This window comes from Tupaia chinensis, unplaced genomic scaffold (genome assembly GCF_000334495.1).
Source record: "Tupaia chinensis unplaced genomic scaffold, TupChi_1.0 Scaffold146907_1, whole genome shotgun sequence".
NCBI lineage: Eukaryota > Metazoa > Chordata > Mammalia > Scandentia > Tupaiidae > Tupaia > Tupaia belangeri.
In genome coordinates, this window is record NW_006206760.1 from 1,248,306 (window position 1) to 1,265,451 (window position 17,146).

A 17,146-nucleotide genomic window follows, 5' to 3' on the forward strand; every position below is an offset into this window, starting at 1 on the left:
CGAGGTCACGCACCCTCTAGCAAAAACCTCTCTAAAAAAAAAAAAAGAAAAAAGAGCCTCTGTGGGATGATACAAAAATAAATTTCTCTTCGAACTGCTTCGGAGGAACAAAACTAGACTCGCCACAACTATGTGGGCAAACTGAATTTCCAGAGCAGTTGCCCTAGTTCTGTGTTTATTGTGGACAGAGCCTCGCTGTGCAGGCCATAGAAGAGAAAGGCCTGGGAGCCAGCAGGTAGTGTGGTTGCTAAGGCGCTAGATTTTCACATGGACGAGCACAGTTCGAGCCCCAGACCCGGTGGCTTAAAAATTATGCAAAAATCCTGAGAGGAGAAAGGAGGAGAAGGGATTGCAGTGTGGCCATCCCCCCCGGGGGATGATTTCCCTCTTTTCCTTCTTCTATCGTTCTCTCTGGCAAGTGCATGCACTCCATGGCAAACACCTAAAAATAAGTAAATAAGTGGTCAGTCTGCAGAATCTGAGGGAGTGTGAGGAAACCCAGGCAGGGTAAGCGGCCTCCCCTAGCACTCAGGTCTGCGGGCGTCCACGTCTGCTGCCCTGGGATGCATTGGGGGAGGGGGGGTAGCATGGTACCCCCAGACCGATACAACTGGCCGTTGTGGGATTTCCCACTTGAATGGCGTCCTCGGCGAGACTCTCCACATGGAGCACGTGGTATTGGCAGTTGGGTGTCCCAATTCCAGATCATTAGCTTGAAGTCTATTCGGACACGGGCCTCAGAGTCTCAATATGAGAAACGCGCTGTCCCAACCCACCCCTCGCTTTTCCTGGGGACTTGTTTATGGGGGGAAACCAGGTTGGCTACTGTGGGTCCTCATTTCTCTTTGCCCTAAAAGGGGTTTTGGAGAAAGAAGAAATAACTAAGCCAATGAAATGTCGGGATGCAGGATGGGGGAAGACAGGCCATGTTTTCGTGACTGGTATACTGTGTTTCCCTTGAAGCACTAAGATCATTTCACACTTTATCAGCTCAAGGAATATCTATTATTGCCCTGTGAGACCAGGAAGGAATGATTAGCTCAAATCAGCGGCTACTGGTATGTCAGTTTTTCAATGGAAATATTAACTCCAAGTGTATGTAAAGTATGGAGTATGGGAGACGTGAGTGCAGTTAAATCTCAACAACAGTTCTAGAAGTTTAATGTACCTAGAAAATCCCAAGTTTCAGGGCCAGCAGTTGGCCTAATGGCTATGTCACTGGACTCCCATGTAGTTGACTGCAGTTCAAGTCCCGGACTCGGTGGCTTAAACTCACACCGGGCGCATGTGCGTGCATGCCCAAGATCCCGAGAGGAGAATGGAGGAGAAGGGATTGCGGCGTGGCCATCCCCCCTGCGGGGTGAGTTCTCGCTTTCTGTCTCTCTGTCTGGTGAGTGCACGCGCCCTATAGCAAAAACCTCTCCAAAAAGAAAAAGAAAACCAGATAAAGGAAGAACACCATTTACCCATTTAAAGAATAAAAAAGAAAATGTATTTTCTGGAGTAGCCCCAAGTTACAGTTGCATTCACCATTGTCTTTGCTCCCACTGGAATGTTCCCTTTCTTTTTTAGTTATTATTAGTATTTTTTATTTTGCACGAAGAACTTAACTATAGTCATATTGTAGTAAAACGATGCAGCATTTGAAAATACTTTTAACTGCGAAAATGGCCCACATTAACCTTTAGTTGTCGTGGAAGAAAGTCGCCCATCGCTTATTCGGTGTTGAGGATTTGGGCAAATGCTATCTCACTGTGACTATTGCCGTGAGATACTGGTCAATAAAATCCGAGGTCACTGACATTAAACAGGATCCGGTTTTCGGTGGGAGCAGGTACTGTTTCATAGCTCCAACTGGAGTGACTAATGTTAGCCAAATAAACTCAGAAGGTCACACCTCGCACTACAGCTAATGTTGGACTGTGTCACTCTCTTTCCGACTTTGTTTCACGACTGGTAATTTGTCACTTTCCTTACAAAGAGACTTAAGATATTCTCGCGTGCTGCTATTTTGATATACCACAGAAGGCAATGCAGGACATAGGACATATAGCTTGTACTCGAGTTTCCTGAGACCTAGTATGAATAGACCCTCTGGGGATGTGATTTCTCGCTTTCTGTCTCCCTGTCTCTCTCTGTCTTTCTGGCGAGCGCATGCGCCCTATAAAAACCTCTCCCCCAAAAAAAAGGAAAGAAAAAGAAAATGGGACTGATCCCCTTGTATAATATTACAGGTATGTGAAGATACACAGGAAGTTACATTTAGGAAAGATAAATAGATAAATCAACTGTTCAGTTACTTGCATTGTTCTTTTTTTTTTTTTTTTTTCCTGAAGAGGTTTTCGCTATAGGGCACGTGCGCTCGCCAGACAGACAGAGAGAGACAGAGAGACAGACAGCGAGAAATCACCCCCCAGCGGGGATGGTCATGCCGCAATCCCTTCTCCTCCATTCTCCTCTTGGGATCTTGGGCAAGTACGCACATGCCCCAGTGTGAGATTTAAGCCACCGGGTCCGAGACGCGAACTGCGGTCGACTATGTGGGAGTCCAGCGACATAGCCATTACGCTAACTGCTGGTTTCCCGCATTGTTCTTTTTTTAAAAAAGAATTATTTATTGGCTGTGTTGCTGGACTCCCATGTAGTCAGCCGCAGTTCGAGTCCCAGACCTGGTGGCTTAAACTCACGCCAGGTGCGTGTGCATGTGTGCCCAAGATCCCGAGAGGAGAAAGGAGGAGAAGGGATTGCGGCGTGACCATCCCCCCTGGGGGGTGATTTCTTGCTTTCTGTTTCTCTGTCTCTCTCTTTCTGGCAAGCACACGCGCCCTATAGCAAAAACCTCTCCCAAAAAAAATTTTTTTAAAGAATTATTAATTTAATTTCACTTATCAAAACATTTATTTTTTAATTTGACCAGAGACAGACAGAGCAAGAGAGAGAGAGAAAGAGAAAGCCACCAGGTCCGGGACGTGAACTGTGGTTGGTTATGTAGGCGTGTCCAGTTCCTTCAGCACCACGCCACCCACTGGTTCCCTTCAGTTGTATTCTAAATGACGTCAGGAATTCCCTATCTAAAAGAACTCTTATGAATCCCTTTGCAATTAAAAAATAAAGTCACACCTTCTTACGATAAAAAATAGTCACCCATCAGACTAACAGTTCCCATAGTCCAATGCTGGCCCACCAAGGTTTTCTGAGAACACTGTGCCCAGGTTCCTTTCTTAAACTTGCATGGGTAATCTTAGTATCACTCGGGCGATGTTTAGGACCCGCCGTGCAGGAGCCTCGGGCCAGTTCTACTAAGTAGTTATAAAAATAATTACACAGTTGGACAAACATAGAAGAGCACACGGTATTTGCTTTTCACATAGTCATTGGTTTCAAAACTGGATCCTTCTGGCCAGCAGATGGCATGGTGGTTAGGGCCCTGGGCTCCCACGTGGCCACTGACTATTCAGGTCCCAGACCTGGTGACTAGCTTTCTCCCTTTCTATCTCTCTCTTGCATACGTGCCCTATAGCAAATTAAATAATAATAATAATAAATAAAATTAAATAAATTATTCTTTTAAAATTATATGATTATAACCCCACGTTTATTACATATACAACGTCTTAAAACACTTTTTTATTTTTTGGAGAGGTTTTTTTGCCATAGGGCGCGTGCGCTTGCCAGAAAGAGAGACAGAAAGCGAGAAATCAACCTCCAGGGGGAATGGCCATGCCGCAATCCCTTCCCCTCCATTCTCCTCAGGATCCTGGGCACGCACACACATGCGCCTGGCATGAGTTTTAAGCCACCGGGTACAGAACTCGAACTGTGGTCAACTACATGGGAATCCAACAACATAGCCATTACGCTAACTGCTGATCCCTTAAAACACTTTTCATCTAAATATAGAAGATAATATTTACGCAGGTCTCTTTTCGTAAGCATTTCGGAGGACATTCTCGCGGGTGTTTTCATTTAAATTTTTAAAAGTGACATTGTCAGGCCAATATTGTGTCGTTCTGATCTGCTCCTGTGTCGTTCTCTACAAAAAGAAAAACTGAAAAACGTGCTGGTTTGGACCAACCAAAAGAGTAATGACCAAGCTTGGAGCATTTCCTGTAGTGCCAAGTACCTTTGTATCGATTGATTGATTTTAAGTTGTGCTAGGCGTGTGCTCTCGTGGGAGAGACAGAAAGAAGGAAAGTGAGAGAGCACCCCCCCCAGAGGGGGTGGTCACACCGCAATCCCTTCTCCTCCATTCTCCTCTCGGGAGTCTGGGCGTGCGCGTGTATGTGTTAGTGTGTTTTTAAGCCATGGGTTTAGGCCTCAAACCATGTAGTCAGCCCTGTGAGATCCGGCTGCCTTCACCACTGCCTGGCCCATCAGGAACGTTCATTATCTCATCGTAGCATCATTATTGATCAGTTCTTCTTGTCACCATTTTCTAGAGGAGGCTAGGGGTCTAAGTGACGTATGTGATGACGTGGAGCCGGTATATGGAACCAGGGCTTTAAATTTTTAAAAGTGACATTGTCAGGCCAATATTGTGTCGTTCTGATCTGCTCCTGTGTCGTTCTCTACAAAAAGAAAAACTGAAAAACGTGCTGGTTTGGACCAACCAAAAGAGTAATGACCAAGCTTGGAGCATTTCCTGTAGTGCCAAGTACCTTTGTATCGATTGATTGATTTTAAGTTGTGCTAGGCGTGTGCTCTCGTGGGAGAGACAGAAAGAAGGAAAGTGAGAGAGCACCCCCCCCAGAGGGGGTGGTCACACCGCAATCCCTTCTCCTCCATTCTCCTCTCGGGAGTCTGGGCGTGCGCGTGTATGTGTTAGTGTGTTTTTAAGCCATGGGTTTAGGCCTCAAACCATGTAGTCAGCCCTGTGAGATCCGGCTGCCTTCACCACTGCCTGGCCCATCAGGAACGTTCATTATCTCATCGTAGCATCATTATTGATCAGTTCTTCTTGTCACCATTTTCTAGAGGAGGCTAGGGGTCTAAGTGACGTATGTGATGACGTGGAGCCGGTATATGGAACCAGGGCCTGTCACCCTCCTGCATCGTCATGTCGACGTTTGTAGTACGTGCAGTCTGGTCCTGAAACGTTTCCATTTAAGAACTTGATTCCATAGGTTTTTAAATCCAAAAATGTAATCTGGGCATGAAAGATCTTGACGACGAGCCAGACATGGCCATGAAGAGTTTGCAGAATTCTTTGCAAGCTTGGGAGAGCCGGCGGTGAGAGTGGAGGCAGGGTGAGGGAGACGGGGGAGACAGGAAGTTTCCACCCGTGTTCCTGTGGATCCGAACGCGAATGTCCCTCCACCGTCAGCCAGCGCGCGTTTCTCACGGAGAGAGGTTTTGTTCCGTTGACCCTGGCTGGAGTTCAGTGTGTGAGATAAGTCAGCAAACAGTGAAGAGCAGTGTGATGGTGGGGAGACTTGAGTTCTGTCATCAGAGGGACCCACGCTTCAGTTCTGTGACACTGGCCGTGATTTGACTCTGAGGCTCACTCTTCTGACCTTTTGTTTGGGGGTGCGTGGAGATTTTTGATACAGGGTTCCTGCAGTCACTGGAGACACAGACTGAGAGATAAGCGAGAAATCACCCCCCAGGGGGAATAGCCACACCACAGTCCCCTCTCCTTCAATCTCCTCTCAGGATTTTAGGCACTCAACTTCCAGCATGGATTTCAAGCTGCCAGGTCTGGGACTCGAACTGCAGTCGACCATGTGGGAGTCCAGCAGTTTAACCACTATGCCACCTGCTGGCCCCATCACTCTCCTGATCTTTAAAAAGGGGTAACGTGCCAGCTGGTGCCATGGAGGTTAAGGCAGCTGGGGCCCACATGGCCAACTGTTGCTGTTCGAGTCCTGAACTCAGCAGCTTGAAAGTCACGCTGAGTGAGTATGTGTGTGTGCGTGGGTGGGTGGGTATGCACACGCGTGCATGTGCCCAAAGTCCTGAAAGGAGAATGGAGAAGGGATTTGGGAGCAGTCACCCTGCCGGACAGTGATTTCTTGCTTTCTCTCTGTCCCCCTCCAGCGTTCTGTCACCCACGTCCCCTATGACTAAAACAAAAACAAAGAAAAAGGAATAATATTGTAACCGTCGCTGCCACTTATCCAGGCCTTAGTACATTCTTGGCTTTGTTCTGAGGAGGTGGCACAGAGCTCACTCCTCATTAGTGATTACTGTTGCCCATGCTCATTCTTAGACGAGGTTATTAATAAGGGTTTAAAAAACTTACCCACATCAGAGAGCTACACAGCAGAAAAGCCTCCTCCGACCCAGGAAATCCGACCGCGTGCAGGGTTGGCACACAGTTACGGTGAAGAGCCAGGGGCGCATCTTCGGGCTCATGGGCCACGCAGTCCCCACTGCACCTGCTCGTCACTGCCGTGCCACCCGAGAGAAGCCCGAGGTGATCCGTCAACATGTGGCCATGGCCGTGTTCCAAAAACACTTGATTAAAACAGCCCAAGGAGCAGCCTCGGTCGCTGGCTGTATGCAGTTCACTGGCCTCTGCTCTGGGGCCCATGTTGTACACTTCTAGAAAAATTCAGAACCGTCCCTCAGGAGTTTGTACATGCAGTGAGGGTTCATAAACACGGCAGCTCTCATTAACGTGAGAGATTTTAAGCTAGATATTAAGGAAACGCCTAGATTAGTTCGTCTCCTTCCCTCTGTTGAGGGAAGATCCACATAAACTGTTCTCAGTGCTGCTTTGTGTGATTTTTAAAATGATCTATTTAATTTTATTAATTATTATTATTATTCAATTTGCTACAGGGCACGTGCACTCACCAGAGACCTCTATAGAGTGAGAAAGGGAAAGTGAGAAAGCAAGCCGCTGCATCCAGGACCTGAACCGCGGTCAGCCATGTGGGAGTCCAGCGCCTTAACCACCACGCCACCTGCTGGCCCCATTACTCTGCGTTCAGCATGTGGGTGGAATATGCTCCCCAGTTGCGTTTCCAGAAGTACTAGCCTGGCAGTGGAACAGCATCCCCCTCTGCCATCTCCCTGTGCTCAGGTGTGGCGGTAGCAGAATGTCTTGCTCATGAAGATGCTCAATAAAATGCATATTGCTGGGACCTGCAGATGGTGTAATGGTTACGTCACTGGACTCCCATGTCGTTAACTCTGGTTCGAGTCCCGGACCTGGCAGCTTAAAACTCACGCTGGGTGCATGTACCTATGTGCCCAAGATCCTGAGAGGAGAACAGAGGAGAAGGGATTGCAGCGTGGCCATTCCCAATCGGGGTTGATTTCTCATTTTCTGTCTCTCTGTCTCTCTGTGTCTTCAGTGAGCACATGCATCCTATAGCAAATATCTCCTAAAAACCAAACAAACAAAAAAATGGATGTTGCCGTTCATGATTTTAATCCTGTAACGTCACTGGGTGTAGATTTGCCATGTAATATGTGATAGTGTAATCAGTCCTAAGTGTTAGGGAACAAGAGCGTCTGCTCTTACGGAATTTCCCTTTGTTGGCAAGTATGAGTAAGTCAGAGACGTGTGGGTCTCCGGGCGTCGTGTGCGTGTTCTAGCTGAGTCAGTCTGCGGTTCTGCTGAGTGGCAGTCCACTGCTGCACGCACTTTCTTGAGCGGCTGTCCTGACTTTAGTCCATGTTCATCAAGAGAACATACATGACCTTCCAGGGCTGAACAATCGAATGTGGCCTCGTATGCTTTCTTCCCACCCTGCTCCCGTTCTTCCTAGCGGAGTGCTTTGTACAGAATAGGTACCCTGTGGGCCAGCTGGGGGCGTGATGGTTTAGGCAGCTGGATTCCCCCATGGCTGACTGCGATTCGAGTCCCGCCTGCAGCTTGGAAAAAAACACACGAGGCCGATGTACGCACATGTCTAAAATCCCAAGAGGAGAATGGGGAAGGGATTGCAGCATGACCGTCCCCACTGAGAGGTGATTTCTCTCTCTTTGTCTTTCTCCAGTGAGCACGCATGCCCTATACAAAACTTTAAAACAAAAAAGTACTCTTAAGTATTCATTGCTACTCAGTTGTTAAGAAAACGTAAGAATCTTTCTTTATTCAATGAATGTTTATTGTTTTCTAAGTTCCAAGCTTTGAGGCTACTGTGCTGACCAAGAAGTGAGCCAGGCAGTTTTCTTGGTGTTTACATTCTGCTTAGAGAAGAAAACGTAGAGAAAGACTGGCAGCTGTGCTACGTGCCGTGAAAGGGGGACGGGGACGTAAGTGAACAGAGTGGCCTGGCAGATGCTAAGGTTTCCACCGTACCGGGCGTCAGGTGTATCTTGCACCTTTAGTTTTAGGGTTTCAGACCTCCCATGTCCTTATAAACACTACTCGGACCTCCTCTGCTTAACAGAGCAGGCATAAATGTGTTTATAAAAGTCTTTATAGGGACCAGCAGTTAGCGTAATGGCTATGTCGCTGGACTCCCATGTAGTCAACCGCGGTTCGAGTCCCGGACCGGGTGACTTAAACTCATGCTGAGCACATGTGCATGCGTGCCCAAGATCCCGAGAGGAGAATGGAGGAGAAGGGATTGCAGCGTGGCCCCGGGGGGTGATTTCTCGCTTTCTGTCTCTCTGTCTCTGTCTCTCTGGAAGGCGGAGCTCAGGCCGTGACACGGGCAGCGAGGAGGGGGTGTAACTACAGACGAAGCTTCGCTCGCTCCTCGCTGCTCACCTCCTGTGGTGCGGCCTGTTTCCTTGCAGGTCTGTGTCCCAGGGGAGGCGACCCTGGTCCAAGCCATTGCTCGTGCTGACCTCTGCCAGTCAGCCTTGTGATTCTTGCCAGACCTGTCAAAGGCCTGGGCCAAACGAGCCAAGAGGAAGGGAGGGAATGTGGGGGTCCCTCCTATGGTCTGTCCACTGTTCGAGAAACGCTGGCCTAGAGGCGTGAGTGTCCTGAAATTTGCACTTTCTTTCTTTCTTTCTTTCTTTTTTAGCATTACCTTGTTAAGCTGTTGAGAAAAGTAAAAGTGAGTAATGCTTGTGTAAGGGGCACAGACAGCGGGCTCCTCCAAGTCTAGGGGTGTCCGTGCACTGCCAAAGAGCCGAGACCCCTCTCACCCCTTGTGCAGGTGGCCTGCCCTCTCGTGCAAACAGCCGTATCCCTGGGAGCCCGCAGCAGAGTGCCACGTTTTCAGGGGTGAGCCGGTGGAAACCCCTGGGAAAAGGAGCCTCTGGCCTTCTGTCTGTTGCTCACACACAGTCACTCGATGAAGGATGCATTTGCCATAACTGAATCTGCCCCCGCGCCAGCACAGTGTGGACCCCGCACGGTGACCTCTGCTCGGAGCAGCAGGTGCAGGCGAAGGTGTGGGCAGGACGTCCCATTCCACCGTCCCTTTATCCTCTCGGAATTTTCCCTGACACTGCCCCATGGGCCAGCCCCCAGGGCTTTATCTAAAGAAAGCAGGCTCGGGGGAGGGTTTTCATGTGTGGCAAGGGCTGGCCTTGAACTATGGGGTGGTCGGGAAAGTCGTGACGTCTTTTTCTAGTTTTCTATGCAAAAACGTGTCATGACCTTCCTGATGACCCCCATAGCAGAAGTTGCTGGCGAACGTAGACTGAAAGCCTGTCCTTCGGATCCTCCAGCTTATTGTGGGCCTCCCAGTGAACTGCAAGTTTTCAGCTCCATTTTCAGTGGGTTTCCTCTTACACTTTCAGGCTCTGAGGTAACAGAACGTCCCAGTGCCCCAGGCCTGCCCATTGGCGGGCAGGTTCTTGCCCATGTTTACCCTAGTGGGTGGTGGAGACTTGGCACAGGGCAGTCAGATAAACGCCCAGGGGAAGGTCACCTCTCAGAAACTTTATGCACAAACTAGTTTGTCTTAGGTGGTTGATTGACTGCCAGAGAGAGTGAGTGCTTGCCAGGGAGAGAGAGAGACAAAGAGGAAGCACCCCCAGTGGGTGAGGCCATGCCACAATCCCCTTTCCCCTGCCTTTCCATCCCATCAGGATTTGGGGCACACACCTACACACACCAGCGTATCTTTGACACAGCCAGGTCTGGGACTCGAACCATGCCGTTGGGCACGTGGGATCCAGCTGCCTTAACTACCATACCAACTGGCTGGCCCGGGGCCAGGCTTTGAACTGCAGTCAGCCCTGTGGGACCTGACTCTTACCACAGCATGTACCCATACCTGCTTTCTGTCTCTCTGTTTCTGTGGTGAGCACACATGCCCTAGAGCAAAAAATCTCTCTCTCAAAAAAATAAATAAAATAAAATAAATAAGATACCGATAAGGTTAATAATACAAAAATATGACTATTTTTTGAAGTTTCTTTTTCTTTTTTTTTTTTCTTTCCATTTTATTTGCTATAGGGCATGTGTGCTCGCCAGAGAGACAGAGAGAGAGAGAGAAAGAGAGAGAGAGTGGGCAAGCACCCTCCGGGGAAGAGAGAGGATGGCCGCACTGCAATTTCTCTCCTCTGTTCTCCTTTTGGGATTTTCCCCCTCTGGCTTTTTCTTTTTCCTTTTTTCCCCGTGATTTGTGGCAGCATCTTCGCAGAATAATTTTCTGTAAACCACAAGATTATTGTCAACTTCTGTGATAAACATCTCTTTAAAACTTGAATAATGGCCTGTAAGTGACATTCTTTAAAATAATAACGTTGGGACCAGCACAAGTGGCATCGTGGTTAAGGCGCTGGACTCCCACGTGGCTGACTACAGTTCGAGTCCTGGACCTGGCAACTTGAAACTCACTCTGGGCGCATGTCTGTGCGTGCCCAAAATCCTGAAAGGAGAATGGAGGAGAAGGGATTGTGGCATGGCCTTTCCCCCTGGGGGGTGACTTCACTTTCTGTCTCTCTGTCTCTTTGGTGAGCGCACATATCCTAGAGCAAAAATCTCTCTCTCCAATAAAAAAATAAAATAAAATAAAATAAAATAAAATAAATAAGATAATAGTAAGGTTAATAATAGATAACGTTTTTGGATTTTTTTTTTTTCACTTTACTTGCTATAGGGCATGTGTGCTTGCCAGAGAGAGAGAGAAAAGAAGTGGGAAAATACCCTCTCTGGGCACGGGGAGAGGATGGCCACACTGCAATTTCTCTCCTCCCCTCTCCTCTCGGGATTTTGGGCATGCGTGCACACATGCACCTGGTATGTTTCACAAGCCAGTGGGTCCAGGACTCAAACTGTGCAATAGACCATGAAGGACTCAGCCACCTTAACCACCATGCCAGCAGCTGACCCAAGTGGGAAAATACCCTCTCTGGGCACGGGGAGAGGATGGCCACACTGCAATTTCTCTCCTCCCCTCTCCTCTCGGGATTTTGGGCATGCGTGCACACATGCACCTGGTATGTTTCACAAGCCAGTGGGTCCAGGACTCAAACTGTGCAATAGACCATGAAGGACTCAGCCACCTTAACCACCATGCCAGCAGCTGACCCAGAACTGACCTTTTTAAACACCTTGTATACCAGGCTTGGCCAAATGTCATTTAATCCTAAGCCAGTCCTCGGAAATAGGTGCTCTTGCTAGAACCTTCTTAGAGAGGTGGAAAAGGAACCGAGGCAGTTCACCTCATGAGACGTGGCAAGTTCGTGCACAGTTGAGATTTGAACTCGTGTCTCTTTGACTCCAGAGTCTTCGCTCTTAACAAGTATAGCACGTATCTTATTGTATCTGTATACCGTATCTGTTGGATCATGCTTAAGAAATGATTATTAGTTGGGAACCAGCAGTTAGCATAATGGCTATGTTGCTGGATTCCCACGTAGTCGACCACGGTTTGCGTCCCGGACCCAGTGGCTTAGAACTCATGCCGGGCGCTTGTGCGTGCGTGCCCAAGATCCCGAGAGGAAAATGGAGGAGAAGGGATTGCGGCGTGACCATCCCCCCGGGGGGTGATTTCTCACTTTCTGTCTCTGTGTCTCTCTCTGTCTTTCTGGCGAGCACACGCGCCCTATAGCGAAAACCTAAAAAAAAAAAAAAATAGAAATGATTATTAGTAAAGACAAAATATTACAGTATGAATAAAGAACATCAAAACAGAAACTAACCACAAACAGAGATAGAGTTACCACTTGGCTAATAACACTTTCTTCTGAATTAAATTCCAGTTAGGGGTGGGACTATATCTTGAAGCTACACGTTGTCAGTTGGTCAGGAAAGAAAATTTTCCTAAGAATTCCAAGTTACATACTCATCTCAAACACAGATACACACACCCACACTCCAGGAACTGTGAGTCCGAGTTAACCAGTAGTCTATCTCTAGAGAGTTTTGACTCTGGGTCAAGACTAGGAAATATTTATAAACCTAGGAAATATTTCCTGTTTTAATGGCATCCTTTGCACTATCAGATGCCCTAGTTCAAAATTAAGATCCCAGAGAGGGACCAGCAGTTAGCGTAATGGCTATGTTGCTGGACTCCCATGTTGCCAACTGCAGTTCGAGTCCCAGACCTGGCAACTTAAACTCAGACCAGGCGCGTATGCGTGCGTGCCCAAGATCCTGAGAGGAGAATGGAGGAGAAGGGATTGCGGTGTGGCCATCCCTTCTAGGGGGTTGATTTCTCTCTCCCTGTCTCTCTGCCACTCTCTGTCTTTCTGGCGAGCGCATGCGCCCTATATCAAAAACCTCTCCCCCCCCCAAAAAAAAAATCTCAGAGAAAAGTACTCTGAACCAGAGTTTAAAAGGGAACTCACATCCTCGATGGTTTCTGCTGAAGTCTGACTTTACCTTGAAATTTCTCTTTTAACCTAGCAAGTTCGAGCTTGGCCTAAAACGAAGAAAACAACAATCCTAGGTCATAGTTCAGGGTAGTATTAGTGTGACCGGGAAGTCTATTTTTCTGTGCTTGTTTTTTGTGCCAAACGGTGAGTGCACGATTTATTTCAAATGCATTGCTACATTTGTTTAATGCCAGCAGCCTGGGGTGTGGACGAGTGTGTTTTCAGTGTGTGTGAGGTGTTGGGAGGCCCCGCCTCGAGGGATTTGGCATCCCTGTGGATGGTTGGACCTCTGGCATCCAGTGTGGCAAGTCCCTTCAGGTTCTTTCTGGAAGAGCCTCTGCGAAGTTCTGCAGCCGAGGGCTAGCTGGGAAACCGCCGCCACCCGGCTGCCCGCACCACACCACCAGCCGAGAACCACGCTGCCAGCTGCTGACCTGCCCTGAATGGAATCCGGGAGAGGAGGCCGGCCTCCACCCGAACCCGCAGGCCAGGCCTCTCACACTGACTTGTGCCCGTTTTCCTCCAAACACAAAATCCTACATAAGGGCGGGACCAGCAGTTGGCGTAATGGCTATGTCGCCGGACTCCCTTATAGTTGACCGCGGTTCGAGTCCCAGACCTGGTGGCTTAAACTCACGCCAGGTGTGTGTGTGTGCGTGCCCAAGATCCCAAGAAGAGAATGGAGAAGGGATTGCAGCGTGGCCATCCTCCCGGGTGGCAATTTCTCGCTTTCTGTCTCTCTGTCTTTCTCTGTCTGTCTGGTGCATGCACGCACCCTATAGCAAAAAAAAAAAAAAAAAAAAAAAAGCCCTCTCCAAAGAAAGCAAGCTGCCAGGTCCAGGACTTGAGCCGCAGTGGGCCATGTGGGAGTCCAGCACTTAAACCACCATGCCACCTGTTGGCCCTGGTGTAATTGTTTCTATTCATTCTGAATGCTACTATGGGTGCATGATAAAGCACCCATGTATAAATGAAATGTGTAGCTTTGTGTGAGGGCGAAGGTTGGTGTAGTATTCACTAAACTGACCAACTGTGGGGATGAGACAGGGATTGCGAACCGGCACTCCCAGGCTGCAGATCTGGGCTTAAGTCCGAGTGGTCATTAAGCAGGCAGGTCGTAAAGCGAGGAGGAGCTGTGTGAACACATTGTGTTTACCATTCATCTGTTGGTGGACACCTGGGTCGTCTCCACGTTTTGGTTTGCCGTGAGTAATACTGCTGTGACCATTGGTGTACAAATACCTGTTCTGGTCTGACAGAGACAGAAAGAGGGAGAAAGTGAGAAATCACGCACCTGTGGGGGGTTGGCCACACCACAATCCTTTCTCCTGTTGAGATTTTGGGCATGCACGCACATGCGCCTAGTGTTTCAAGCTGTTGGGTCTGGGACTCAAACCATGGTTGGCCATGTGAGAGTCCAGTGCCTTAACCACAATGCCACCTGCTGGTGCCACTATTCTGAACTTCTAAAGAGCTGGTTATGTTACTGGCACCAGCAGATTCCAGACTGAAAACAAACAGAATTTGTTATTATATGATTGGGGTCAGAATTAGGAATTCCTCCAAACCTGACCATTGTAAGACTGTTTTGGAGGGACTCCATGGCACAGTGGCTAAGCCTAGTGCATAGACAGCCACATCCCTCATGAGCAACTCTGGTTTCAGTCTCGGCCTCAGTAGCTTTAAAACATGCCAGGCGGGACCAGCAGTTAGTGTAATGGTTATGTCGCTGGACTCCCATGTAGTCAACCGTGGTTCGCGTCCGGGACCCGGTGGCTTAAACTCACGCCAGGCGTGTGTGCGTGCGTGCCCAAGATCCCGAGAGGAGAATGGAGGAGAAGGGATTGCAGCGTGGCCATCCGCCCTTGGGGGGTGATTTTCTCGCTTTCTGTTTCTGTCTTTCTGGCGAGCGCATGTGCCCTGTAGCAAAAACCTCAAAAAAATTTAAAAAAATGCCAGGCGCAACAGGATGGAGAGGGGGTGGCGGTGTCACCATGGTGTCATCACACTCCATTGGCGGGGGGGGGGGGTGCCTTCTCCCTGTTCCTCTCCCTGGTTAATACATATGCCCTCTGGCATTAAAAAAAAAATTTAAAGACTTTTTATATAAATTGGTAGTATCAAAGTACAGTAAAGAAAATAAAACATCAACTCCCCCTACTTCAGCAGGGTGGTAAGTTCCGTTCCTGCTGTAGTCACTAGTGTTTTATGGAGTAAACAGGTGACATCTTGAACTGTGTCACACGTGTTTATATATGTTCCTGGTATTTCCTTCCAAGGTTGTAAATATGTGTGTGGGTGTACAAATCAAACACCACTCTATATCCTTAGCTTACATTTGGAAGGAGGGAAAGTTCTTCATGTTCAAATCTGATACTGAAATTTCTGTTTCAACCTCAAACTATCATTTCCAAATTAATCCTAGAACAAAACTTCGTGAAATTGGAGGTGTTCTCAAACCAGCTTTCAGGCAATTGAAGACCAAGACAACCAAAGGTAATAGAACGCATACCCAACAGATGTTTTTAAAACCCTGAGAAAGTTTATCTTTTTTTTTTTTTGGAGAGGTTTTTGCTATAGGGTGCATGAGCTCACCAGAAAGACAGAAAGAGACAGAAAGCGAGAAGTCACCCCCCACAGAGGGGATGGCCAAGCCACAATTCCTTCTCCTCCATTCTCCTCTCGGGATCTTGGGCACGCACGCACACGCACCCAGCGTGAATTTAAGCCACCGGTCTGGGACTCGAACCATAGTCAACTACATGGGAATCCAAAAACGTAGCCATCATGCCATCTGCTGGTCCCCATTTAATCTCAAAGTAATGAAAATGAAATAAAATTTAACATTCACTTCTTCAGTCCCTCTTGTCCCTTGTAAGCCACATGTGGCTGGTGACAGCTGGTGTGACAACAGCTCTGGTTATGGCGTTTTGTTCCAGTGTAAACAGCACGTTTTACTTCATAGCACTAGTTTCGGAGAAAGAGCGCAGAGTCTGAAGCCAGACCCCTTAGAACTGAGTCTTCCTACAGACGGCACATGCTGTGTGAAATAGGGCAGCTTACCCAACCTCTCTGAGCCTGTTCCCCCTGGGCATATTGGGACAACGAATAGGCCACTTACTGTGTACGGAGGTTGGGAAGATTAAACGAGAGAAAGTAGGTGAGAGTTCTCTGGAAACTGGAGTGTGGTTTACCTGGTAGTTGCTTCACAAATCCCCTCATTTGCAATTAGTTCATCTAGATCTTTGTGGGCTGATCCAAAGCCATTGCTTGAACATCACCATAAAAATGAGATTTGCGGGAACCAGCAGTTAGCGTAATGGCTATGTTGCTAGACTCCCACGTAGTCGACCGCGGTTCGCGTCCTGGACCCGGTGGCTTAAAACGCATGCCGGGCGTGTGTGCGTGCGTGCCCAAGATCCCGAGAGGAGAATGAAGGAGAAGGGATTGCGGCGTGACCATCCCCCCTGAGGGGGGGTGATTTCTTGCTTTCTGTCTCTCTGTCTCTCTCTGTCTGTCTGGCAAACGCACGCACCCTATAGCGAAAATCTCTCAAAAAAATAAAAATGAGATTTGCCAGTGCCCTTTATTTTTTTTTCCAGTTTATTTATGTTTTCTGTGACAAGAGAGAGACTGGCTCATCGCTCTACCCCTAGCCTCACGTCACCGGGAATCTAGGGCATACTGGACTCTCTGACCCAGGCGGTCGGGGAGGTCTCCTGCAAACCCGGTTACACTCAGCTCTGACTACGGTGCCTAGACCAAGTTTCTGGCAATCTGATGGTCCGTGTCTTTTTTGGAAGAAAGCTTCATACAGGGGCCAGCAGGTGGCATGGAGGTCACAGTGCTGGATCTCACATGGCCAGCTGCATGGTTTGAGTCACAGACCCAGCAGCTTAAAAATCACACAGGGCACGTCTGTGTGTGTGCCCGAGAGGAGACGAGGAGAAGGGATTGCAGTATGCCCATCCCCTCTGGGGGGTGATTTCCCACTTTTTCCTCTCTCTGTGTGTCTCTCTCTCTGACCAGTGTGCATACCCTATAACAGAGAGAGAGAGAAGCTTAATACACCTCTCTGTATCTGTCTTAACTAATAACACCCCCTCAACCTTTTCTTTCAACAATTAAACTCTTCACTGTAACTACATCACTCTATTTCACTTCCGCAATAAAAAGACCACCTTCCAAAAGGAAAAGAAAAAGCCTCTGTTTACCAAAGACATTAAATGGGGTTTGTAAAAAAAAAAAAAAAAATTACTGAAAAAGGAAATCAATCCGACTTGGCAGGGCAGGAATTAAGCAAAAGGTGTTGCCGTGTGCTGCAAGAACGGGAGGTTGTCACCTGCAATGACAGCTTCTCTTCAGCGCCAAAGCTGCTGAGGTCCTGGAAGCAGAAGTGCTTGCTCTGTGGTTTCTGTTTTCCTCCCGTGTCACTTCTGGTTTTCCCCACAAAAACAGCCTGACT

The 17,146-nt window shown here is 48.2% G+C and overlaps 1 protein-coding gene across 2 annotated transcripts in view; it reads left to right on the plus strand.

Annotated features, from left to right (window-relative positions):
* Positions 1-17,146, plus strand: part of RBM47 (RNA binding motif protein 47) — a 77,986-nt gene that overhangs the window by 48,266 nt on the left and 12,574 nt on the right. For both annotated transcript variants that reach the window (XM_006169222.3, XM_006169212.3), the window contains exon 3: positions 15,107-15,177. The gene's annotated coding sequence lies outside the window, so the exon portion shown is untranslated. The remainder of the gene's footprint in view (positions 1-15,106; positions 15,178-17,146) is intronic.